This window comes from Theobroma cacao, chromosome 6, assembly GCF_053813885.1.
Source record: "Theobroma cacao isolate CCN51 chromosome 6, ASM5381388v1, whole genome shotgun sequence".
Classification (NCBI taxonomy): domain Eukaryota; kingdom Viridiplantae; phylum Streptophyta; class Magnoliopsida; order Malvales; family Malvaceae; genus Theobroma; species Theobroma cacao.
In genome coordinates, this window is record NC_142644.1 from 566,004 (window position 1) to 592,594 (window position 26,591).

Below are 26,591 nucleotides of genomic sequence, written 5' to 3' on the forward strand. Positions count from 1 at the left end.
GCCATTTAATCTTCGGTACCCAATATATTTGGATTTTGGGATGAATTTGCATTGGGGAGTTTGCTATTTCTTTTGAATTCCGGTAAGATATGATTATCATACTTGTCTTCAACAAAAATTATGACCTTTTTTTAGTTATTTAAATTGTTATTTGTTGCATTTCAGAATTTGTCTGTAATAAAAATATAAAAGTTATATTTTGGAAACCATCAAATATAATCCCTACAAATAAATCAATACATAAATGTCTTTTTACTTTTTCAAAATTAGGGGGATGAACAGTTAATTAAGCTTGGAGGCCTTGCAGGAAAGGCCCTGATAGCACTCGTACCGATCTCTCCTCACAATCTACATTATGATTTATTAATCTGCATAATTTTACATCAAAACAGTCAAAAGAGCATCAATTTCTTTTTCTTTTGTGAATTAAAAAAAGGAGCATCGATATAAAGGAGTCAAAGTAGTAGCATTGTAATTCAAAAAGAAAACACTAGTATTATTATTCTAGTTAAAGCTTGTCCCTTTTTCTTCCACCATATTATTTTAGTACCAACCTAATGCTAATGGCCAACAAAAACTCCAAGCACATTAGCACAAAAGCATTGCATCTTCCTGTCGATCACTCAGAAATCCATCAAAACAATTAGCCTCCTCTAACCCACAACTCATTTCATTCTTCTGTCCTCATCTATCAAATATTTTGATCACTAAATCATGGGAAATTTGTGCTCAGTCTCAATCTCAATGGAGGACACTATCTCTCGTTGCTGGGACTTCGTTGCTGGACAAGCAAGTTACACATCCAAGCTTGAAGCTAATCTTAAAGCTCTGAGTGTGGAAGCGGCCAAACTGAAAGCTCGAAGGGATGACGTGAACCAGAGGCTAGATCTTGCTGAACAACAACGTATGAAACCGCTTAACGAAGTTCAACTCTGGCTTTCAAGTGTGCAGACTGCGGAAGCAGAAGCTGAGGTGTTGATCAAAGATGGTCCTCAACAAATTCAGAAATTATGTGTTGCTGGCTGCTTCTCCAAGAATTGTAAGTCTAGCTACAACTTTGGTAAACAAGTGAGTAGAAAACTTGCAGAAATAGTTGATCTAAAGAATGCAGGAGTTTTTGAAAGTATAGCTGAGAATGAACTTGCAGTCCAAGTGGATGTAAGACCCGCCGGATCCACGGTGGGTTTGGAACGGATATTTGATAAAGTCTGGTGCTTACTTGAACAAAACGATGTGGGTATTATTGGTTTACATGGCTTGGGAGGAGTTGGTAAAACAACACTCTTGACCCAAATTAACAATAAGTTAAGCAATGAGCTAATCGGTTATGATGTTGTAATTTGGGTGGTGGTGTCTAAAGATCACAACATCGAAACAGTTCAAGAAAAAATTGGTGAAAACCTTGGCCTTTCACGTGGTGAGACATGGAAGAATAAAAGTTTTGATAAGAAAGCTGTAGAAATTTGGAGAGTTTTGAGCAGAAAAAAGTTTGTTCTGCTGTTGGATGATGTGTGGGAGCGGGTGGATTTGATCAAAGTTGGAATACCTGAACCGGATCAGAAAAATGGTTCTAAATTAATTTTTACAACTCGCTCCTTAGACGTATGTGGACAAATGGGAGCTCATAAGGTTATCAAAGTAGAGTGTTTAAGCCAAGATGACGCTTGGAAATTGTTTGAAGAGAAGGTTGGGGAAGAAACCCTTGACAGCCATCCAGATATTCGAGAGTTGGCTAAACAAGTTGCTGATGAGTGCGCAGGACTACCTCTTGCACTGATTACAATTGGTCGTGCCATGGCTTACAAGACAATGCCTAAACATTGGGAATATGCAATTATGGTATTGAAAGAGTTTCCGCATAAATTAGCAAGCATGGATAAAGAGGTGTATATTCTTTTAAAATTTAGTTATGATAGCTTACCTAACGACACTATGAGATCTTGCCTTTTGTACTGTAGTTTGTATTCCGAAGATTTTGCAATTCTCATTGATGAGCTGAAAGATTATTGGTTTTATGAGGGATTTTTGAATGAATTTGACAACATAATTGATGCTCGAATGCAAGGTGAGGACATTATCAATTCTCTTCTTAGTGCTTGTTTATTAGAAAGATGTGAATACACTACAAAATATGTAAAGATGCATGATGTGATCCGCGACATGGCTTTATGGATAGCACATGAGTGTGAAGCACCTGAGAAGAGATTTTTTGTTAGAACATCAACTAAGGCACCTGATGTTGAAAAGTTGGAAAATTGGGAAGGTGTAAGAATGTCATTGATGAAAAGTCAAATTACAGAGTTACGAGGAACACCTAAATGCCCTAATCTTCAAACTTTATTTCTCAAGGATAACAAGTTGCAGGTGATTAGTGATGGTTTCTTCCAATTTATGCGCAACCTGAGAGTTCTAAACTTGTCATCAAACCAAAATCTGCATGAGTTGCCACTGGGAATTTCAGAATTGGTTTCACTAGAGTGCCTCGATCTACGATGGACATGCATATTGGAGTTGCCAAGTCAGCTGAGTAAGTTGTCAAAACTGAAATATTTGGACTTGAGGGGGACCACCGGTCTCGTTAAAATCCCACGAGAATTGATATGTAAATTTTCAATGATGCAAATATTCAAAATTTTTTTACACAATCATGTGGGGATTGATATAGACAGTTTAATAGAGGAATTGAAATGCTTGCAACATTTGAATGTGCTGTGGATAGAAATACGCACTGATTATGCTCTTGAAAGCCTTTTGAGCTGCCACCACTTACGAGGATGCACTGAAGGACTACACCTTCGAGGTTGGTGGAAGACAAAGGTATTGAGTGTTTTGTTTTTAGAAAATATGGAGCGTTTGGAGAACCTAGAAATTAAGAATTTTGATAGCATAGAAGAGATGGTAGCAAGGAATATAGAGAAGGAATTAGGGGAAAGAAGAATGATACAAACCTCCTTGCTCTTTCCCACTAATAGTAATACTATCACTCCTCGCTTTCAGGCACTGAGCAAGATTTCAATAAACAGTTGTCCAAAGTTGAAGAACCTGACTTGGCTTATTTTTGCTCCAAATCTGACGCAGCTTAAGGTACGTTCGTGCCTAAGAATGGAAGAAATAATAAGTGAAGTGAGTGAAGTTGCAAATGTGGTTGGAATTTCGAATCCAAGCCCATTTGCTAAGCTAGAAAGGCTTCATTTAGAACATCTACCTGATTTGAAGAGCATATACTGGGATGCCCTACCCTTCCCATGCTTGAGAGAAATCCGAGTATCAAGCTGCCCAAAACTGAAGAAGCTTCCGCTCAACTGTGACAGTGCAAAGGGCAATCAAATCAACATTGCTGGAACTGAAAAGTGGTGGACAGAGGTTCAATGGAAGGATGAAGTCACTCGATCTACTTTTTTACCCTCTTTCAAACTTCGATCATGATGGAAAGAGCTAGACATCCTATTCTAATCTAAAGACCGCAAAGGAAAGGTGTGTGATATTTCAGAAGTAATTTTTCCTTTATTTTTCTCTCTTATATGATCATTGTCTTCAAAGGTGAGATGGCATGCTAACTGTTTGATATAATAAGGTCTCTAAAATTCCTATCCTAATAGTATTTAATTTATCCATCAATCATTCTAATATTCTTACAACTACAATAATCGCTTCTATTTCTTGTGTTCCTTTGCTAATTTTAAAAGTTTAACTATCTCCAACACTACTCACAATAACACCAAAATCTTCAAATTTTCTATTGAACTAAGAATAATGCAATATCTTCAATGAAATGATGTGGTATAGAAATTGAATTTTGAAGGGCGAGTACTTGGGAATAGATTCTTTCATGATGCACAATCGTCTGCTTGATCCGGTTTGCATAAATGACATTGGAAAATTCAAGATTAATGCTCTTAATACAAAATAATTGGTACATTTATGCTACACACCAAATACAGTATATAAGGCTAATGCATCATAATTATGTAAGGTTGTCAGACATGAACTGAATTTCCAAACAATTCAAATGATATAGAAGAAAAGAAAAACAACCTTCTGCATTAATAAAGGCTTCAACATTCTGGTTTACAATGTTAATTCATCCCATATGGCAACTATAAATTTTCCTTGCTTCGAAGGACCCAGTAATCTTCAATTCTTCATCGTCTTCATTACATGTACAGCAAACACAACACATTTGGGAACAACAACAGAAGCACTAATAAATTTTTCTGCACGTTTGCTTTTCTTCTTATTCTTTGGGCAAAGACTGGTGCCTGGACAAGTCAATCAGCCTGATGATAGCTTCATGTATTTTGAAATCAACATTGAAAGAAAGGAGGGATGCTGGAAAGAGAAAGGATGGGATGATTTAGGTCTAATAAATTTCTGGAGTTAGAAAAAAATGAAGAACTTATCACAAAGCATTGTTGCATTTTTCTTTTCTCTTTTCAATTTTAGTTTGCCTTGGACCTTCAAGATTGTAATTTGTATGCTCTATTTGTGTGGTTGTCTTGTTTATATCATATCCTGAACTTGATTTGTTTGGTGAAATTTTTATTTATATCTATCATTTGATGTTTCTCAACTAAAAAGAGAAAAGGTTAGACCTGTTTTCTTGTAAATTGCTGCTTGCTGCATTTTAGTTCTTGTTGTGAGGTATGTCATCTAAATCATCACTGCTTGCCGCAGTTGGTATGGTGAATGTCAGATGCTGACTAATGTCAAGGCTTGTTTTAGAAATTTTGGGATCACAAATGGTGATCATGTTCTGTTATGTTGAATACTTTTGTTTAGTTTTATGGAGGTTGTGAATTTTTACAATTTGGAAGATTGGACTGAACCATAGCTAAAACCTTGTATGTTCTTATTGTCATGGGTTAATTACATTTAGCATTCAAACTATCGATTTGATATCTAAAGTTTAAAGATTTGCAATCTAGTATTATTTTTGTTAAGCTGATTGCAGTTTGAACTAATAACATTAGTTGTATGATAAATACACTTTTTGTCTACATGAAACAGTTTGTTTTATTAGCTGAATTACAAAACAAAGAGAAAGGAATGGCAAATGAATGGATATCTAGTAATACAGGCATATCATTTGGGTTCATAACATAAAGTCGCACCCTGCAGTGGCTGTTTCGAGCATTGCACTTGTCAGCTGCTAAGTTCAACCTCAAAAGGAATGCTGCAGCATCTGTGAACCTGAGGACTAGAAATCCATTAATAATGCCTACTCATATAAGGTTTGCTTACATATGCAAACAATGTATTCGCCTATAAACAGATTTTCCAACTTTACAGGCAGTTCAACACATACAACAGCAATCTTATGTGTGGTCATGAGTCCAGTGCCAAAACATGGGCATTACTTGCAATCTGAGAGTTCTAAACTTGTCTTCAAACAAGAGTCTCCATGTGGTGTCAGAGGGAACTTTAGAGTTGGTTTGACTAGAGTAACTCCATCTACAAGGGACAAACATAACATAGTTGCCAATTCAGTTTTATAGATCGTCAAAACTGCAATATTTGGACTTGAGGAGGACATCGATCTCTATAAAATCCCATGACAATTGATATGTAAATTTTCGAAGTTGCAAATATTCAAAATGTATCCAATCAATGGAGGTATTGACGGTTTAATACAGAAATTGAAATGCCTGCAACATTTGAATGTGCTATGTATAGAAATAAAAACTGTTTTGGCTCTTGAAAGCCTTTTAATACTGTGTGTAATCAGGCATTGTAAATGTCATACTAACACTAATCACAATTGAACACAAATGAAGAAGTTAAAAGCAATGGAAACTAGGTGTGCTTGGTCTTACTCTTTGGGAGTTCCTTTCCTTTTGCTCAAAAAGATAAAATGGAATCTGAAGCTTACAATATCCTATTCCTATAATTTTTCAACCAAGATCAGAAGGCTCTTTAATTTTATCTTTTCTATTCTTTTAGGGTTTCAGGTATTCGGACCTACTTGACTGGATATGTAGAATTCCAATGGATTTGAGACAAGTTTAGATAAAGAGTTCACAACCCGTTTTGAATTTAGGTAAGATACCATATCATCTCTAAAAATATTATGAGTGCTTTTAGTTATTAAATTATTAGTTTATTCACTTTAAACATTTATTTATTGTTAATTATGAATGAATTTTAATTTTATAATTATAAATAAATTGCAAATATCAAATGGGGTGTGAATTTTCTTTCTTACTTGGATTAGGTTTGGGTCAATTAATCAGGTATAGATGAACCAGATAAATTTAAAAAATTGAACATTTAATTTAATAGGTTCGAATATATAAAGGATATTATTTCTCTAATTTGAGTAAGATTCAGTTATTAATAACTTTTAAATGATAATAAAGTATTTACAAGATTCAAATATTTAGATAAATGATAGGATTCGGAAGTGGACATGGCGTGGAGTGATTGGATTTGGCCAGAATCTATGTAACTATGTATAGTACTAATAAAGTAAAAGTAAAAGTGTAAAACCAATCCACCCGCATTTGCTGTCCTTGTGAAGCTTTCTCTAATGCTAACTTTGCTTTCTCATAATCTCTTGCAACTCGAAATCCATTGGCTACAAGTAGCATGAGCATCAATGAAGAAAGCCCCCCAAAAGCATGGTAATCACATAGTAAGAATCCAAAAATAAATAAAAAAACCCCCCATTTTTTAGATAAAATCTTAAAGTTTGAATAATGGGTTAGATAGCATTAACAGCTTGCTCATACAAAACAGTAGTACTTTTCCGATCAGCACTCCACCTTGTAAGACTCAGCTTTGTTCTACACATACAGACAGAGGAAAAAGAAAAGTTGGGTCAGGCTGATTAATTGGTTTTGTCCCCAAACTAATTTGATAATTCAACACTACAAGGGATGGGATCGGATATCAAATAAACAAATTGAAATCGAAGAATCTTAAGTGGCAATTTACAACACATTCTTCTACAAATATACAAGTAAGATATTTGTAAAGAGAGGGGAGAGAAGCTTACAGCTTCTCTGCTTTGGAGATGAGCCTGTTGGGATCGGAAGTGGACATGGCGTCGGAGTGATTGGAATTGGCCGGAATCTATGTATGTAGAGTACTACTGAAGTAACACTGCAAAAGTGTAAAGCCAATCCGCCCGCCTCTACTCTCTGAAGTAACTTTGGCTTCAAACTTTTGGATTAGCTTTGGATTTAGAATTTGGGGGTTGGCCCCGATGCTTCATCCCCTCCTTCCCTTCCCATCCCTTCCCATTCAGGCATGGGTTCGGGTATCCATTTCGAATTCGGGTACGATACGAGTATGGTCTTCAAAAGAGTGCTTCTAGTTGCCTATTGATTTTGAAAATTTGTTTGTTGTTAATTATGAGCGAATTTTACTTTTTATTTTAATTTTAATATTCATTTCATTAACTATTTTTAATTATTAATATATTGCAAATATGTAAATTTCTTTCTTGCTTAGGTTGGGTTTGAAAATGGAATATTTAACAAGTTTGGATATTTGAAGAGTATTATTGATCTAATTTGGGTAAGATTCAATTTGTAATTTTTAAATATGAATAAAATATTTATAAAATTTGAATATATAGTTGAATGATAATATTTAGATATGGATAATTAAAAAATAAGTGATACTTTATCCGATGTATTGGTTGAAAGTTATAAATTACATATAAAATTATACAATTGTAATATTAATTAAAAAAATTAACATAAAATTCCATGGAAAGTTATTTCATATATGTAATCATGCGTGTGTATTAATAAAAGAACAAAAAAATGTATTTTTATATATTATATTATATTACATTAGTTGGAAAAAATGAAGTTACTAAAATTACATAAAAATGAAATGAGTTAATAAAAGGATATAAAATAAAAAGACTAATTAATTATTTGTATTCATTATAATACAAAATTTGAATTTATTTCTCATTGTAATACGTTAAACAAGTTAAAATGTTTATAAGTTGGACCAAATTGTATATACTATAGCTTTCTTTTTTGTTTTCTTTAATTAAGATTCAATGTCATCTGAATAATGTATGATCTCTACTTAAAAAGCATATTCGAATTCTCTTTTCTCAAGTTAAAAAAAAAAAACCCAAAACCTAACCGAGAGAATAGCTTAACCTCCAAAGACCAACGATTAGGAAGAAGAGGATGAAATTTCTCTCCCACTTCTTAAAAGGTTGGCTCCTTCCAAGATTCACCCTGCAATGTTTATAAAGCTGATACCACAAGGAGAAAAATGTTGAAGGCCTCCACACTTGCTCTGAAATTCTGTTTCTTGATGTTCTGTCATTGGAGTCCATCACTTACCAGGACTAGTTGAATGTAAATTGTTGTCTATCTGTTCTGTAGTTTTATGGTAATAATGGTCTAAAAATTTCAATGGCAGTTCGAGTTGTTAGTCAATCTGTCTAACATTATCTTACTAGATATCTTGTCTGTAATGCAACATACATATAGTCAAAAAAGAAAATAGTGGTATTATTATTCTAGTTAAAAGCTTGTCCTAGATTGAAAGCAATGTGTTCATTGATAATTCAATCTAAATTATTTTAGCACCAACCAATCACCAGTGCTAATGGCCGACTAAACCTCTCAATAAATTGGCACAAAAGCGTTGCATCTTCCTCTCAATCACTCAGATATTCATCAAAATAATTAGTCTCCTCAGACCCATAATTCATTTCATTCTTCTTTCTTCATCTATCAAATATTTTGATCACTAAATCATGGGATATTTCTGCTCAATCTCAATCTCAACCTCAACGGATCTCTGCTTGCTGGGATTGCATTGCTGGGCAAGCAAGTTACGCATGTGGCATTATTCATCTTAAAATTAAGATGGAGACAGAAATCTTCAAATTTTCTATTGAACAAATAATAATGCTATATTTCCAATGAAATGATGTGGCATAGAAATAGAATTTTGAAGGACAAGTACTTGGGAATGGATTCTTTTATGATGCACAATCTTCTAACTTGAAAAGGAGTCCTTTAGTGGTGTCTAGCGACTACGGTGGTGAACGAGAATGCTGCTGTAAATTAAGATGAGGGAATGGCTGTGCTTTAAAATGAAGATTCACAATAGAATGTGGTTTTCTAGAAAACTTTTACAAATAAATTCAGTACTTGTTAGTATGGCTATGTAGGCTGGAGTGGGTGAAGACCAATAGAAAGAGATGTAAGAAGAATATGATCAATGATATATAATGTGTGTGAGGGGGTTAACATTAACCCATGCGCTTAGAAGTTTCTGGTTAGCTGCTGCATATGCTTAGGGGGCGGTGTTTCACGGGGATATAATCTGTAGCTTTTTTTTTTTAATTGAGGGAAGGGGACTCGAATCATGTTTTTTAAATAGAGAGATCATACACTAACTAATGAACCAAATGTTCAAGTATATATGATCTACAGTTTTGCTTTTCTAACCGTTCATGACAGTAAAGTTTATTAGATGGATGATTGTGCAGGAGGATGTTGTTCGGACTACAATCCTTGTGATCATTCTTGTGTGTTTTTGGAGTGTGAGGAATTGACACTAACATTAGAGATGTTGTCTACATGGCTGAGAAAACAGGTCATAAAATATTTCAAACTTCCTGAGAAAAAAAATGTTAAGAAACTAGGATTAATCACGTCTGCTTGGTCTGGTTTACATAAATGACATGGGAGAATGCAAGAATGCTTTTTATACAAAATAATTGGTACATTTATGCTATACACCAAATACAATATTTAAGGTTAATGCAATCTAATTATGTAAGATTGTCAGACATGAATTGAATTTCCAAAAATTCATATGTTATAGAAGAAATGAAAAAACAGCCCTCTGCATTATTTAAAGGCTTCGACATTGTGGTTTACAATGTTAATTCATCCAGTATGGCAACTAGTAAATTTTCCTTGCTTGGAAGGACCCAGTAATCTTTAATTCCTCATCATCTTCATTACACGTATAGCAAACACAACATATTTGAGAACAACTGTAGAAGCACTAATAAATTTTTCTGTACATTTGCCTGTGTCCTTATTCTTTGGGCAGAGACTGGTGCATGAACAATTTAGTCAGTTTGATGATAGCTACATGTATTTTGAAATCAACATTGAAACAAAGGAGGGATATGCTGGAAAGAGCTAGCATGGGAGGATTTAGGTCTAATAAATTTCTGGTGCGTGGACAAGTCATGTTGGATGTTCTGAAAACTCCCATCTTTGTTTGTTCATATGGGTTATGGTTCTGAAGACTCCCATGTAAGCATGTAGCCTAATTTCCTGTACACATGAAAATTTAATGTAATTTTTGGATACGATATGTCTAAAAAAAAATATAAGTGTTTTTTAGTTATTTAAATGATAGTTTATTCATTTTAAAAATTTGATTGTTAGTTTTTATGTTGTTTTTTAGTGAATTTAAAATTTTGTTTGTTGTTAATTATGAGTGAACTTGAATTTTAATTTTAATATTTATTTGATTTTATATTTTGAATTATTGATAAGTTACATATATTGATGTGACATAAATTTCATGGGTTGGGTTTGGGTTGATTAATTGAATATCCATGAACTAAAGAGATTTGAAGTATCAAGACTTAACAAGTTCGGATATTTAAAGAGGATTACTTATCTAATTTGTGTAAGATTCAAATGGTAACTTTCAAATATTAATAAAGTATTTATAGGGTTCGAGTATTTAGGTAAATTATAAGATTCGGATATGAATAATTAAAAAATAACTAGTATCTTATTTGTTATTATTCCTAAACCTCACCTCCTTAATTCATAAATGTTTTTAAAATAAAATTAAATAAATGGAATAAACATGAACTTATTTGGACTTACATTTTCAATTCATCCACTTCTAATATATTTGGATTTGTTTGTATTGCGGTAATTGTATTGGTTATAAATTACAAAATAAAAATCAAACAGAAAGCAATTTAAGATGAATTTGAGTAATTTTGTATATTTCATCATATGTATATTAATAAAAATTAAAAAAATAAAAAAAAATCCATATTACTCATATTTAATGACAATAAAATTATGTAAAAACCAAATTAGTTAATAAAAGTATATTAAAATAAATGACTAAACATTTATCCTGATTTATTACAAATTAAAATTTGAATATCTATAACATTTTGGGGCTTCTTCGCTTAACCACATGTAGACTTTAGTGAGTGCTTAGAAAGAGTAAACAACATTTCTTAAAAAAAGCTGGACGAACTGCATGCTAAGTGTCTTATATTTGATCAATCTGTGTGCAATGTGGGTCATACTCTAATAATTCTAATAATAAACCAGACAAAGCTGAGTCTACCAGATTTCTCTTCTTTAAATCTAAGCCCCAACCTAGCTTGGTCCGCCCATTCAAATAAAATCCAAGAGCATAACTCTATCTCCGATCGTTACGAAGCAAAAGACGAAACTCCAAGAGGTCAAGTAAGCTCAATTCTTGTGAGGATGGCTCTTTCATGCACCAGATTGTGGGGTGCTTTGACAAAGTTCAATCTAAATTTTTTTAGTATTAATCAACAATTCTAATGCTAATGGTCGATAAAAACTATATGTCAATGCATTAGTCAGTATTATTAGTTGTATCTTCCTTGATCACTCAGGAAATCATCAAAACAATTAGTCTCCTCAAACCCACAATTCATTTCATTCTTCTTTCTTCATCTATCAGATAATTTGATCATGGGAAATTTGTGCTCAGTCTCAATCTCAACGGAGGGCACTGTCTCTCGTTGCTGGGATTCCATTGTTGGACAAGCAAGTTACACATGCAAGCTTGAAGATAATCTTAAAGCTCTGAGTGTGGAAGGGGCTAAACTGAAAGCTCGAAGGGATGAAGTGAACCGGAGGCTAGATCTTGCTGAACAACAACATATGAAGCCGCTCAACAAAGTTCAACTCTGGCTTTCAAATGTGCAGACTGCAGAAGCAGAAGCTGAGGTGTTGATCAAAGATGGTACTCAACAAATTCAGAAATTATGTTTTGCTGGCTGCTTCTCCAAGAATTGTAAGTCTAGCTACAACTTTGCTAAGCAAGTGAGTAGAAAACTTGCAGAAATAGTTGATCTAAAGAATGCAGGAGTTTTTGAAAGGGTAGCTGAGAATGAACTTGCAGTCCAAGTGGATGTAAGACCTGCCGGATCCACGGTGGGTTTGGAACGGACATTTGATAAAGTCTGGCGCTTACTTGAACAAAATAAGGTGGGTAGTATTGGTTTACATGGCTTGGGAGGAGTTGGTAAAACAACACTCTTGACCCAAATTAACAATAAGTTAAGCAATGAGCTAATTGGTTATGATGTTGTAATTTGGGTGGTGGTGTCTAAAGATCACAACATCGCAACAGTTCAAGAAAAAATTGGTGAAAAGGTTGGCCTTTCACATGGTGTGACATGGAAGAATAAAAGTTTTGATGAGAAAGCTGCAGAAATTTGGAGAGTTTTGAGCAGAAAAAAGTTTGTTCTGCTGTTGGATGATATGTGGGAGCGGGTGGATTTGATCAAAGTTGGAATACCTGAACCGGATCAGAAAAATGGTTCTAAATTAATTTTTACAACTCGCTCCTTAGATGTATGTGGACAAATGGGTGCTCATAATGTTATCAAAGTAGAGTGTTTAAGCAAAGATGAAGCTTGGAAATTGTTTGAAGAGAAGGTTGGAGAAGAAACCCTTGACAGCCATCCAGATATTCGAGAGCTGGCTAAACAAGTTGCTGATGAGTGTGAAGGACTACCTCTTGCACTGATTACAATTGGTCGTGCCATGGCTTACAAGACAATGCCTAAACATTGGGAATATGCAATTAAGGTATTGAAAGAGTTTCCACATAAATTAGCAAGCATGGATAAAGAGCTGTATGCTCTTTTAAAATTTAGTTATGATAGCTTGCCTAAGGATACGATGAAATCTTGCCTTTTATACTGTAATTTGTATCCCGAAGATTTTGCAATTCCCATTGATGAGCTGAAAGATTATTGGTTTTGTGAGGGATTTTTGGATGAATTTGACAACATAATTGATGCTCAAATGCAAGGGGAGGACATTATCGATTCTCTTCTTAATGTTTGTTTATTAGAAAGATGTGAAGATTTTGCAGAATGTGTAAAGATGCATGATGTGATTCGTGACATGGCTTTGTAGATAGCATGTGAGTGTGAAGCTCTCGAGAAAAGATTTTTTGTACGAACCGGGGTAGGATCAATTAAGACACCTGATGTTGAAAATTGAGAAGGTGTAAGAATGTCATTGATGTATAATTCAATTCAAGGTTTACAAGATACACCTACATGCCCTAATCTTCAAACTTTATTTCTCAACCAGAACAGTTTGAAGGTGATTAGTAATGGTTTCTTCCAATTTATGCGCAATCTGAGAGTTCTAAACTTCTCATCAAACTACGAACTCCATAATTTGCCACAAGGAATTTCAGAACTGGTTTCACTAGAATGCCTCGATCTACATGAGACAAACATATTTGGGTTACCAATTCAGCTGAATAAGTTGTCAAAACTGAAATATTTGGACTTGAGAGCAACATACAATCTCTGTCAAATCCCACAACAATTGATACGTAAATTTTCAATGTTGCAAATATTCAAAATTTCTAAGCCAATTTTGACGTGGTTGGAATGATGAAGAGTAAGAATGTCCTACGTGGCGGTGGTGAAAGTTTAATGGAGGAATTGAAATGCTCGCAACATTTGAATGTGCTGTGGATAGGCATACGCAGTGATTCTGCTCTTGAAAGCCTTTTGAGCTACCACAAATTGCGAGGATGCACTGAGGGACTATGTCTTCAAGGTTTGTCGCAAACAAAGGTATTCAGTGTTTTGTTTTTAGAAAATATGGAGCGTTTAGAGTACCTAGAAATTACGCAGTGTGGTAGAATAGAAGAGATGGTAGCAAGGAATACAGAGAAGGAATTAGGGGAAAGAAGCATGATACAAACCTCCTCGCTGTTTCCCACTAATAGTAATACTATCACTCCTCGCTTTCATGCACTGAGCAAGATTGAAATACGCAGTTGTCCCAAGTTGAGGAATTTGAAATGGCTTATTTTTGCTCCAAATCTGACAAAGCTTCAGGTATCTAGGTGCCCAAAAATAGAAGAAATAATAAATGAAGCGGGTGAAGTTGCAAATGTGGTTGGAATTTCGAATCTAGGCCCATTTGCTAAGCTAGAAAGGCTTCATTTAGAAACTCTACTTGAATTGAAGAGCATATACTGGGATGCCCTACCCTTCCCCATGCTTGAGAGGAATCATAGTATACAACTGCCCAAAACCGAAGAAGCTTCCGCTCAACTGTGACAGTGCAAAGGGAAGTCAAATCAGAATTGCAGGAAGTGAAGATTGGTGGAAAGAGGTTCAATGGAAGGATGAAGTCACTCGATCTACTTTTCTACCCTCTTTCAATCTTCTACCATATTGAAAGAGCTAGACTGGAAAGATGAAGCTAATCCAAATGCTTTTGATATCCTATTCTAAAGACCGCAGAGGAAAGGTGCGTGATATTTCAGAAGTAATTTTTCCTTTATTTTTCTCTCTTATATTATCATTATCTTCAAAGGTGAGATGGCATGCTAACTGTTTGATATAATAAGGTCTCTGAAATTCCTATCCTAGTACTATTTAATTTATTCATTAATCATTCTAATCTTCTTACAACTACCATAATCACTTCTATTTCTTATGTTTCTTTACTAATTTTAAAAGTTTAACTATCTCCAACACGACTTACAATATGAACAAAATCTTCAAATTTTCTATTGAACAAAGAATAATGCAATATCTTCAACGAAATGATGTGGTATAGAAATAGAATTTTGAAGGGCTAATACTTGGGAATAGATTCTTTTATGATGCACAATCGTCTGCTTGATCTGGTTTACAAAAATGACATTAGAAAATTCAAGATTAATGCTCTTAATACAAAATAATTGGTACATTTATGCTACACACCAAATACAGTATTTAAGGCTAATGCATCATAATTATGTAAGGTTGTCAAACATGAACAGAATTGAATTTCCAAACAATTCAAATGTTATAGAAGAAAAGAAAAGCAACCTTCTGCATTAATAAAGGCTTCAACATTCTGGTTTACAATGTTAATTCATCCAGGATGGCAACTATAAATTTTCCTTGGTTGGAAGAACCAAGTAATCTTCAATTCTTCATCGTCTTCATTACATGTACAGCAAAGACAACATATTTGGGAAGAACTACAAAAGCACTAATAAATTTTTCTGCACGTTTGCATGTCTTCTTATTCTTTGGGCAGAGACTGGTGCGTGGACAAGTCAATCTGCCTGATGATAGCTACATGTATTTTGAAATCAACATTGAAAGAAAGAAAGGATGCCGGAAAGAGAGAGGATGGGACGATTTAGGTCTAATAAATTTCTGGAGTTCGAAAACAATGAAGAACTTATCACAAAGTATTGTTGCTTTTTCTTTTCTTTTTTCAATTTTAGTTTGCCTTGGACCTTCGAGATTGTAATTTGTATGCTCTATTTTGTGTGGTTGTCTTGTTTATATCATATCCTAAACCTGATTTGTTTGGTGAAATTTGTATTTATATCTATCATTTGATATTTCTCAACTAAAATGAAACAAGATTAGACCTGTTTTCTTGTAAATTGCTGCTTGCTGCATTTTAGTTCTTGTCGTGAGGTATGTCATCTAAATCATCACTGCTTGCTGCATTTGGTATGGTGAATGTCAGAAGCTGACTAATGACACGGCTCGTTTTAGAAATTTTGGGATCACAAATGGTGATCATGCTTTGTTATGTTGAATACTTTTGTTTAGTTTTATGGAACTTGTGAACTTTAATAATAGCAGTGTTTTTACAATTTGGAAGATTGGACTGAACCATAGCTAAAATGTTATATGTTCTTATTGTCATGGCTTAATTACATTTAGCATTCGAACTATCAATTTGATATCTAAAGTTTAAAGATTTGCAATCTAGTATTATTTTTGTTAAGCAATTTGCAGTTTTAACTAATAACATTAGTTGTATGATAAATACACTTTTTGTCTACATTAAACAGTTTGTTTTATCAGCTGAATTACAAAACAAAGAGAAAGGAATGGCAAATGAATGGATATCTAGTAATACAGGCAAATGATTTGGGTTCATAACATAAAGTCGCACCTTGCATTGGCTGTTTCGAGCATTGCACTTGTCAGCTGCTAAGGCGAATCTCAAAAGGAAAGCTGCAGCATCTGTTTACCTGAGGACAACAAAACCATTAATAATGCCTACTCATATATGGTTTGCTTACATATGCAAACAAGGTAATTGCCTATAAACAGATTTTTCAAATTTACTGGCAGTTCAACACATACAACAGCAATCTTACGAGCGGTATGAGTAAAGTGCCAAAACATGGGCACTTGCTCGTGAAACCAAGATCAAAAGGAAGTACTTACTGGACCCAACAACTAAACAAAGGCCAAAATTGGCTTGACAAATGACATCACAGTTCACAAGCTTCAGTCTACTCAACTTGAACTCCCTTGTTCTAGACATGAGGCTAGCATCTCTTGTCCTCTCGAAGCTTTCTCGAATGCCAACTTTTCTTTCTCATAATCTTTTGCAACTCGAAATTTATTCCCTACAAGTACCATGAGCATCAATGAAGAAAGGTCCCCAAAAGCATGGCAATTACATAGAAACAATCCCCAAAAAAAAAACCCATATTTTTTTATAAAATCTTAGAGGTTGAATAATGGGTAGATAGCATTACCAGCTTGCTCATGCAAAACAGTAGCACTTTTCCAATTAGCACTCCACCTTGTAAGACTCAGCTTTGTTCTGCACATACAAACAGTGTCAATAAAATGTTGGGTGACGCTGATTAATTGATTTTGCCTCAAATCAATTTGTTAAATTAACACTACAAGGGAACAAATTTACAACACAGTCTTCTACTAATGTATAAGTAAGATTTTTGTAGAGAGAGGGGAGAGAGGAGGAGGCTTACAGCGTATCGGCATTGGAGATGAGCTTGTTGGGTCGGTCCCGATGTTCTCCACTTCACCTCCTCCTTCCCATTCCCTCAGGTATGGCTTCTAGCAACCCCACTGCTGGATGGCAAAGGGCCATTTAATCTTCGGTACCCAATATATGTGGATTTTGGGATGAATTTGCATTAGGGAGCTTGCTATTTCTTTTGAATTCCGGTAAGATATGAGTATCATACTTGTTTTTAACAAAAATAATGACTTTTTTTTAGTTATTTAAATTGTTATTTGTTGTATTTTAGAATTGTTTGTAATAAAAATATAAAAGTTATATTTTGGTAACCATCAAATATAATCCCTAAAAATTAATCATTACATAAATGTCTTTTTACTTTTTCAAAATTACATAATAAAAATAAAATAGAACTCAATTTAAAATGGTTTTGAGTAATTTTATGTATGTTAATTTCATCGCGTGTATTAATAATAAAACAAAAAAAAATCTATGTTACTTATATATAAGGACAATATGAAATTATTAACTAAATTACATAAAAATCGAATGAGTTAATAAAAATATAAATATACAACACTAATCAGTTATCATTATTCATTACAAATTAAAATTTGAATCTAATTCTAATAATACGTGAAATGAGTAGAGATGTTCATAAATCACATCAAACTGTGTGTACCAGAAGAAGAGCAGGAAATTCCTCTCCCAAAGGCCAAGTTAGCTCACCTGTTGAAAGGGATGGCTCTCATACACCAGGTTGTGGGGTGGTGGGGTGGTTCATCCTCTAAGCTTCACCCTGCAATGTTTAGAAAGCTGATCCAGGATGATTCCACAAGGAGAAAAAGGGCGAAGGCTTCTACACTTGGTCTGAAATTTTGTTTTCTTGACCTTCTGCAACAGACAATCTCCATGTCAGTAGGGTCAATCACATATCAGGACAAGTTTAATGTAATAAATAGGAATTTCCATTATGAAATAGAAAGTTACAGCTGATATTTTGCAAACAGATTTCTCATTTCCTGGGCTTATTTATTACTTTACTTTGTTGAGAATGCCTTTTTTCTGTGTGTGTGCATTTTCAACTTTTCACATGTCTCTAAGCTATGAATTTAGGGGGATGAACAGTTAATTAAGCTTGGAGGCTTTGCAGGAATGGCCTTGATAGCACTCGTACCAATCTCTCCTCACAATCTACATTATGATTTATTAATCTGCATAATTTTACATCAAAACAGTCAAAAGAGCATCAATTTCTTTTCCTTTTGTCAATTAAAAAAAGAAGCATCGATTTAAAGTAGTCAAAATAGTAGTATTATAATTCAAAAAGAAAACACTAGTATTATTATTCTAGTTAAAAGCTTGTCCCTTTTTCCTCCACTAGATTATTTTAGTACCAACCTAATGCTAATGGCCAACAAAAAGTCCAAGCACATTAGCACAAAAGCATTGCATCTTCCTGTCGATCACTCAGAAATCCATCAAAACAATTAGTCTCCTCTAACCCACAATTCATTTCATCCTTCTTTCCTCATCTATCAAATATTTTGATCACTAATCATCGGAAATTTGTGCTCAGTCTCAATCTCAACTGACAACACAGTCTCTCGTTGCTGGGATTGCATTGCTGGACAAGCAAGTTACATATGTAAGCTGATAATTCTAAATAATTTATTATCATTAAATTTTTCTTAAGGAGTGTGTATTTTTTTTAATATATACTTTTTAATACAGAATAAATTGAAGTTTATAGCAACTTCAAAAAGAGCCTTTCTTAAGCTATGAGCATTATTAAAGTAAGGCTTCAAAACAAAAAGAAGAATAAGTTTCTAGCAAACACTTTAGTTGTCTATAGTGAAAAATAAATTGTTGGGAAATTTGATTTAGAAAGGTCAAATGCAAACATTCAATTTGAGACAGAGGAAGTATATATTAATAGTTTCAGTGTTTAGCATTAAAATTTTAACACTGAACTTTATATAAGACTTTAGCCTTCCCCAAACTAAAAATCCTGTTTCTGTCCTTGTGAAGAAGTTAGCAAAACATAAAAATTTTATCTCTTACTAGCTACCGTAAGGAAGAGAGAAAGAGTAGGGCTCAGGAGGTATTCTACATAAAGAGCCAAAAAGATGCACAATTGAACTAAACTGCAAGTTAATGAAGTCATGAAGCATTTAAACACCACAAACTACTAAAGACATGCATGGACGTAGAGAGAGGTCAGCAACAATTAGGAGCATCATACTACTCAAGAATAAATTATCAGCTGAATTACAAAACAAAGAGAAAGGAATGGCAAATGAATGGATATCTGGTAATACAGGAAAATGGTTTAGGTGCATAACATAAAGTCACACCTTGCATTGACCATTTCGAGCACTGCACTTGTCAGCTGCTAAGCCCAATCTCAAAAGAAAAGCTGCAGCATCTGTGTACCTGAGGATAACAAAACCATAAATAATGCCTATTCATATTAGGTTTGCTTACATCTGCAAACAAGGTAATTGCCTATAAACAGATTTTCCAAATTTACAGGCAGTTCAACACATACAACAGCAATCTTATGTGTGGTCATGAGTCCAGCGCCAAAATATGGGCATTGCTTGCAAAACCAAAAGAAAAAGGAAGTACTTACCGGACCCTATGACTAAACATCACAATTCACAAGCTTCAGTCTACTCAACTTGAACTCCCTAGTTCTAGACATGAGGATAGCATCTGTTGTCCTTTCAAAGCTTTCTCATAATCTTTTGCAACTCAAAATTTATTCCCTACAAGTAGCATGAGAATCAATGAAGAAAGTCCCCAAAAGCAAGGCAATTACATAGTAGAATCCCCAAGAAAAAAATCCCAATTTTTTAGATAAAATCTTAGAGGTTGAATAATGGGTAGATAGCATTACCAGCTTGCTCATGCAAAACAGTAGCACTTTTCCAATCAGCACTACACCTTGTAAGACTCAGCTTTGGTCTACACGTGCAGACAGAGTAAAAAAAAGTTGGGTGATGCTTATTAATTGATTTTGCCTCAAACCAATTTGATAAATTAACAATAAAAAGGATGGGAAGGGATTGTATCGGATATCAAATAAAAAAGTTCAAATCCAAGAATCTTAGGTTGTAATTTACAACAAATTCTTCTACGAATATATAAGTAAGATTTTTGCAGAAAGAGCGGAGAGAGGAGGAGGCTTACAGCTTAGCGGCATTGGAGATGAGCTGGTTGGCCTTGGCCCCGATGCCCCACTTCCCCTTCTCCTGCCGATTCCCTTAGGCATGGGTTCTAGCAACCCCACTGCTGGATGGCAATGGGCCATTTAATCTTTGGTACCCAGTATATTTGGATTTTTTTGGGATGAATGGGCGTTGGGAGTTTGCTATCTCTTTTGAATTCCAGTAAGAGATGAGTGTCATAGTTATTTATATCATTATTCCTTGTATTTTAGAACTTGTTTGTTGTTAATTAGGAGGAAACTTTAATTTTAGTTTAAATTTTCGTTTCAATCTTTTTCTTTTTATAATTAGAAGAAGGGGATAGGACATCATTCGTCATCTATTAAACTAAATGTTCGGATATAAATTTTCGTTTTAATTTATATATTTATTTATTAGAAAATTACATGGGAAATAATTTTTTTCATTTGAGTTCAAATTCGGGTCAATTAATCCGTACATATAAACTAATGGGGTTCAAATAATCAAATATTTAACGAAAATGTGTATTTAATTTGGATCAAGTTTAAATAGTAAATATTAATGGTATATTTATAGGGTTCAAGTATCTTAATAAATAATAAAATTTGAGTATGAATGTTTCAAAAATAACAAGTATCCTATATGTTGTAATTCCTAAATCTCATCTCTTATGTATTCAATCAACTCATAATAAAAATAAAAATAAAAAGGAATTTTAGACATTACTAATAATTATGTATACATCTTATACTTTATTAATAACTCGTTAAGGGATAAAGTGCATTGCATGTGATTGTATATGTTAGAATTATCTTTTTTAAAAAATTATTATAAATTGGAGAAAAATTATGTTGAATAATTAAATAATTCAATTTGATTAATGCGTATATGTATATAGAATTATATATTTTTAGTAAATTTCATATAATAATTAGCATTATACATGTATGAAAGTAGATATAACCAATTTAGATAAGACTATGAAATAGGAAATAATCCTCTACTTTATCTTGTAAACTTTTTTTTTGAAGGTAGTAATAATGTTAGTTCTATATATAAAGGATATTTTTCATTATCGTAACATCATAGAAGAAAATAGGTTAAATTATGAAATTAGTCATTGTATTTTATAAAAGTGGTGGATTTAGTCTTATATAATAATTTGTAAAAATTGAGTTTATACTTTCTAAGATTAACAATGTCAGTCCAATTGTTAATAATACTAAAATTTTTCTATTATTTATGTTGATATGACATTTTTTTTATTAATGTGGCATTGAATATGATAATGTGTCAACTTTTTATCTGTTTCACAATATTTTTTTCTCTATTTTAAATTATAGAGCAAAAAATTAGTCAAAATACCTTAATAGTCCCCGTACTAGTGCATTTTCTTCAATTTAGTTTCTTTACTCAAAATAACAACAATTTAGTTTCTTAATTTTAAGAATTGTTTCAATTTAATTCTTTTAATATCTTCCTTCCGAAATTATTTTTTATAGAGTTAGCATCAGCATTGACGTGGCGCTACTTGCCCACATGGCATGTGAGTGGGCTAGAAATGCTAATGTGGCAATGTCATGTCACTCCAATATGTTGATGTAGCAATGCCACATGGCACTAATATGCTGACATGGCATGTTAGGGATGGTACCACGTGTCACATTATCCTTCAACAAATATCCATGACATGCCACATGGCACGACAAGAGAGCAACAAGTGTCTCTTTCTTATTTTCTCCAAAACTATTGTAGGTTATTGAGTTTTATTTTCTTCTTTCCTTTCTTCTTTTTCATTCCTATTTTTTCTTTTTCTCTCATCTCACCTTCTCCCACCAGTCACTAATTGCCGATTGCTAGACATTGAATGTCAGTCACTGAACATCGAATGTCGATCACCAGACGTCGATTGTTGATTGTCAAATGTTAGTTGTCGATCGTCGATCTTTGAGGGAGAAAGTAGAAAGAGAGAGAAAAAAAGAAAAAAATAAGAAAGAAAAAGAGAAAAGGAAAAAACACAAGAAACAAAAGCAATATATAATCAATTGTAAGAGTTTATAGTCGATAGTAAGGAGTTTATTGTGTTTGCATGAGGTGTTAGTTTTGAAACTTAACAACGCACAATAATTTTGGAGAAAATAAGAAAGAAACACATGTCGCTCTGTAGTCATGCCATGTGTGTCATGGATGTTTGCTGCAGGAGTCAAAAGGAAAATATTAGAAGAATTAAAGGAGTCAGAAGGAAGATATTGGAATAACTAAACTAAAGCAATTTTTAAAATTAAGGGATTAATTGTTGCAATTTTAAATAAAAGGGCTAAATTGAAGAAAATGCACTAATTCATGGACTGCTGAGATATTTTGACCAATAAAAATTCTATTCTTGTTTGTCTTATAACTTTTTTTCTTAAATCTTAAAAATCTATTTATATTTTTGATATATTTCTTTCCCGCTCCCGTTTAAAACTATTAGCTCACATTAGATAACTTTAAGTTTGCACTTATAAATTCCATGTCAGAGCTTGGGCATGTTATATCAACATTATTATTGCATCATTTGTGAAATGTTGCTTCATCATTACAATATCATTAGATTTAATGTCACATTAGTAAGAAAATGCTATATCTATACAGTCAAATATCATATCAGTATAGATAACAGAAAATTTTTAACACATTGGACTAACACTGTCAATTTTGGAAAGTATATGGATTCAATTTTTACAAATTATTGTATGAGGATTAAATCCACTGCTTTAATAAAGTACAGGGACTAATTGCATAATTTCACCAAGAAAATAAATAATAAAAGGAATGATAAAATACCCTTACCTTTCTAAATTTTAATTAAAATTATACGAAGATCTATTAGTTTTCGAAATAGACACTCTGCCTTAAAAAAATATTTTTTGTTAAACGTCTAACTATTAGTCAACTGTTAGTATTTCTATCAACTTGCTGACGTGGTAAGAGTAAAAAGACAATTTTAGCCTTAATTAATTTTTATAATTACTATTATATAATTTTATTAGTTTTTATTAATTAAAAAATGATCTTTTTTTAATTTTTTTAAATTAATAAAAAAAGAGCATTTTAGTTTTTTAATAATTTCTGTTAATTATGTTTGCACTTTTGAAGTGAAGTGTCTATTTTGAAAACTAATAAAATTTCGTATAATTTCGATTAAAATTTAAAAAATAAGGATATTTTTACCTTAAAAAAATGTATGCTCTATAGATCGGAGATGTATTGCTCCACTAACAATGGTATATGGTGTAAATGACAATTCAATTTTCTTATGAACATTAATAAATTTGTCAAATACTTCCTTTGGATGTTTGGTTTATTATATAAAATTAATCTATGAATATGTATAATTGAAAATTAATTTTTAAAAGGAATGTATAAATTATTCAATATTATTAGAATTAAAATAAATATTTTTAATGAAAATCATTTAATAATGAGATATATTTTTTTAATATTTATAACAAAATATTTTTAATGAAAGTCGTTTTCATGTAATGAGAATTTTATTTATAAATTGAATAAATATTGTTCGTGTATATCATAGAAAGTTCACTGAAAAAAAAAAATCAAATCTTCTACTTCAGTCCTCTTAAACAAAAGAAATTAAAAACATTTTAAGATTATGTTGATAACCGAATAATAACTTGATAAAAGAATTTTTTATGCAAATAATTTTATCAAAAATTTAATATTTTTTCTGTAATAGATTTGACAATCATAAATTTTTTTCCTTTTTAAGACAAGAGAAAAAACTTATTTTTTTTTTAAATTTCCAAAAAGATTTTTCAACCTCAAACTAAGTCAAGTTTCAGTTACACCCAAAGAATTAATTAATGGGCATGTCAGGTCCGTTTCAGTTCTTGAAAGTGGTCATGCATGTTAGACAAATGTTTACATGTTACGACACTCTACATTGATTCTTCTTCTTCTTTTCCTCTTTTCTCAGATAGAGACGTACGGCACTCTTTTCAATCCTTCTTTTTTCTCTCTCTTTGAATGCATTAAGCATCGAAATGTGACAAACTGCCTCTTTGCTCTCCCCTATATAACACCTTCCCATGTGGCTTATGGCTTGGCACCACCATCAAGAGAACAGACAACCAGACAGAAAGCTTTCATTCAATTCCAACGGCATGCAAATTGTCTATATAAGATCAATGCCTCCCTGCTTTTCAACATAGCAAAAACATGGTCATGGCTTGTAAAACTTGTTCAATGTTGTTGTTGTTTCTAAGCCTGGTTCTGGTCATCAACCTTGTGCCTCAGAGTGATGCAGCTCGCCGGCTTGCGGACGAGATGATACCCAAAGATCACGTGGCCGGACTGGGAAAGAAAGAGGAGGCCAAGATGAAGAGCTTTGGGGAGATGAAGAACTCGCCATCCTTTCCCTTTCCTTTACCATTTTCCTCACCGGACATGCCGTTTGCACCACCCCTTCCTCAAGTTCCGATTACCCAGCTCCCTCCATTCCCATTTCCACCTCCCTTTGGTGTTCCTCCATTCCCATTTCCACCTCCTTTTGCTGTTCCTCCATTCCCATTCCCACCTCCCTTTGGTGTTCCTCCATTCCCTGGTTTTCCTTTCCCTCCTGTCACTTTTCCTCCCATCCCTTTCTTCTCACCTCCTCCTCCATGATTATTAGTTGAATAAGTTTTTAGTTATGTGACAATCATCTTCTGCTTGTAAACTCTGGGTTTTAATCATGTTCTTTTGCTAGTTTACCTCTTCTGCTGTTTCATGTTCCTTGCCTGTATTTGCATATGTGCTAAGTGGAAAAATGTTTCTTTTGATAAAGTATGTTAAGTTCTATATGATAACGGATGCTTTTAATAATTTTTATTATATATTAAATCTTAAATCGTAAAAAATAAACAAACTAGTCTTTATTACTTGAACACATTCCTTTTCTTTTTATTTTAATTGATCTTAACTCTCAATTGATGTTTGACACTACATGGAACAGAAAAGAGAGGCCTTAAAGGAACAAATTCAAAAATAAAAAAACACCAATATATTCAAGGTTATCCATATATAATGCTAACAATGATAAGTAAAAGAAATTTTATTTATGCTTTTTGTTTGAACAAGTACAATTTCGAGTATGAGATATTCGAATTAAACTCTTTAAATACTTTCTCGTACATATTCAGGTGCATATAGATATTATGTGAGAGATTTACGGGTTGTCCGGCACCTCACTCGGTGGAGCTAGGAGTGTGGATGGAGGTGATGGAGTGACCGGAGAAGATAAAGGCAGGGTGAGGATGAAAGGAAAAGGAGGAAGTTGGGGAAGAGAAGGCAAGCTAGGAAATGGGAAAATTGGTGCATAATTAGTGTCCATGGAAGCAGGAGGGGGCAGTGCTGATGAGTCTTGGAAAAATGGGAATGTTGGTAGCACTGAGTCATCATCACCTGGTGTAGCAAAATTGGGTTTGCTCGAAAGCTCTGAGGGCACTGAGTCAGCTCCAAATTGGACTGTCAATGGCTTTTCATGCTTTGGCAAAGGTCGAGATGCTGAGCATAGAAGGAAAAGAGAAAAGATGATGTGGAAATGGAGGAGATTAAGAGAGAAAGCCATTGATGAGTTAAGCTTGAGGATGTGTAAGGTAAAAAAAGTAATGAGGGTCTTTATAGGCAAAGACGTGTGCTGGATGCATGGTTAGTGTTCACTTGTTGCATGAGAATTCTACTTTGAACCTAATAACATATAGTCAAAGTCTTGTGTCTGGACCTTTGACTCATCTTGAAACTATGCGAAAGTTTCTTTTTATTAATAAAATTAAATTACTTAAAAGTAAAAAAATAATAGTAAAAATCTTATTGGAATAAAGAAAGTCTAGAAATAAAATATATTTCTGAAATTAAAAATAAATACCTAATTATTAGGTTACTTTAAAATTATATACAATAAGAACATGTTCGATTCAATGAAATAAAATAATAACTTTTCATTATTTTGTTAATAGAATGATCATTTTTAGAAAGTCCCCATCCTTCCCTTAATAAACCATTTTGGTTGATTGGGAATAGGTTAACTTTTTTATTTTTACAAAAATGCCTTTTAATTAATTTGATAAATTACAAAAAAAATCTAAAAAACTCTTAAATTTAGAAAACCAAAGTAACTTCCATTGATTTAATTAAATTTGAGTTAAAAAATAATTTTATAATTAATTAAAATATTATATATTATTTTATATCACATGATATTAACGTGATACGTTAACATGTCTTAATGTATATTATTTTTTATATTTTATATTAATAACACAACAATATTATATGTAATAAAATAATAAATAATATTCTAATTAATAATAATTATTTAACTATTAATAACAATTTATTTAATTTAAAATAAAAT

The 26,591-nt window shown here is 33.0% G+C and overlaps 1 protein-coding gene and 2 pseudogenes across 5 annotated transcripts in view; 2 read left to right on the plus strand and 1 right to left on the minus strand.

Annotated features, from left to right (window-relative positions):
* Positions 1–16,256, minus strand: part of LOC148761946 (protein FAR1-RELATED SEQUENCE 5-like) — a 31,478-nt gene extending 15,222 nt beyond the window's left edge. Inside the window, exon 1 of the mRNA XM_088807290.1 lies at positions 16,179–16,256. The gene's annotated coding sequence lies outside the window, so the exon portion shown is untranslated. The remainder of the gene's footprint in view (positions 1–16,178) is intronic.
* On the plus strand, positions 476–6,056 carry LOC18595085 (putative disease resistance protein At4g10780 pseudogene; annotated as a pseudogene). 3 transcript variants are annotated; one of them, XR_016027026.1, is made up of 2 exons: positions 476–3,474; positions 5,941–6,056. The product of XR_016027026.1 is annotated as a putative disease resistance protein At4g10780 pseudogene, transcript variant X3 (transcript). The 3 variants fall into 3 exon arrangements; XR_016027025.1 differs by lacking the exon at positions 5,941–6,056 and adding an exon at positions 4,167–4,536; XR_016027024.1 differs by lacking the exon at positions 5,941–6,056 and adding an exon at positions 4,252–4,536.
* On the plus strand, positions 11,700–15,577 carry LOC108662606 (putative disease resistance protein At4g10780 pseudogene; annotated as a pseudogene). The gene is made up of 2 exons (XR_016027023.1): positions 11,700–14,519; positions 15,300–15,577. The product of XR_016027023.1 is annotated as a putative disease resistance protein At4g10780 pseudogene (transcript).
* Positions 16,257–26,591: the final 10,335 nt, after the last annotated feature.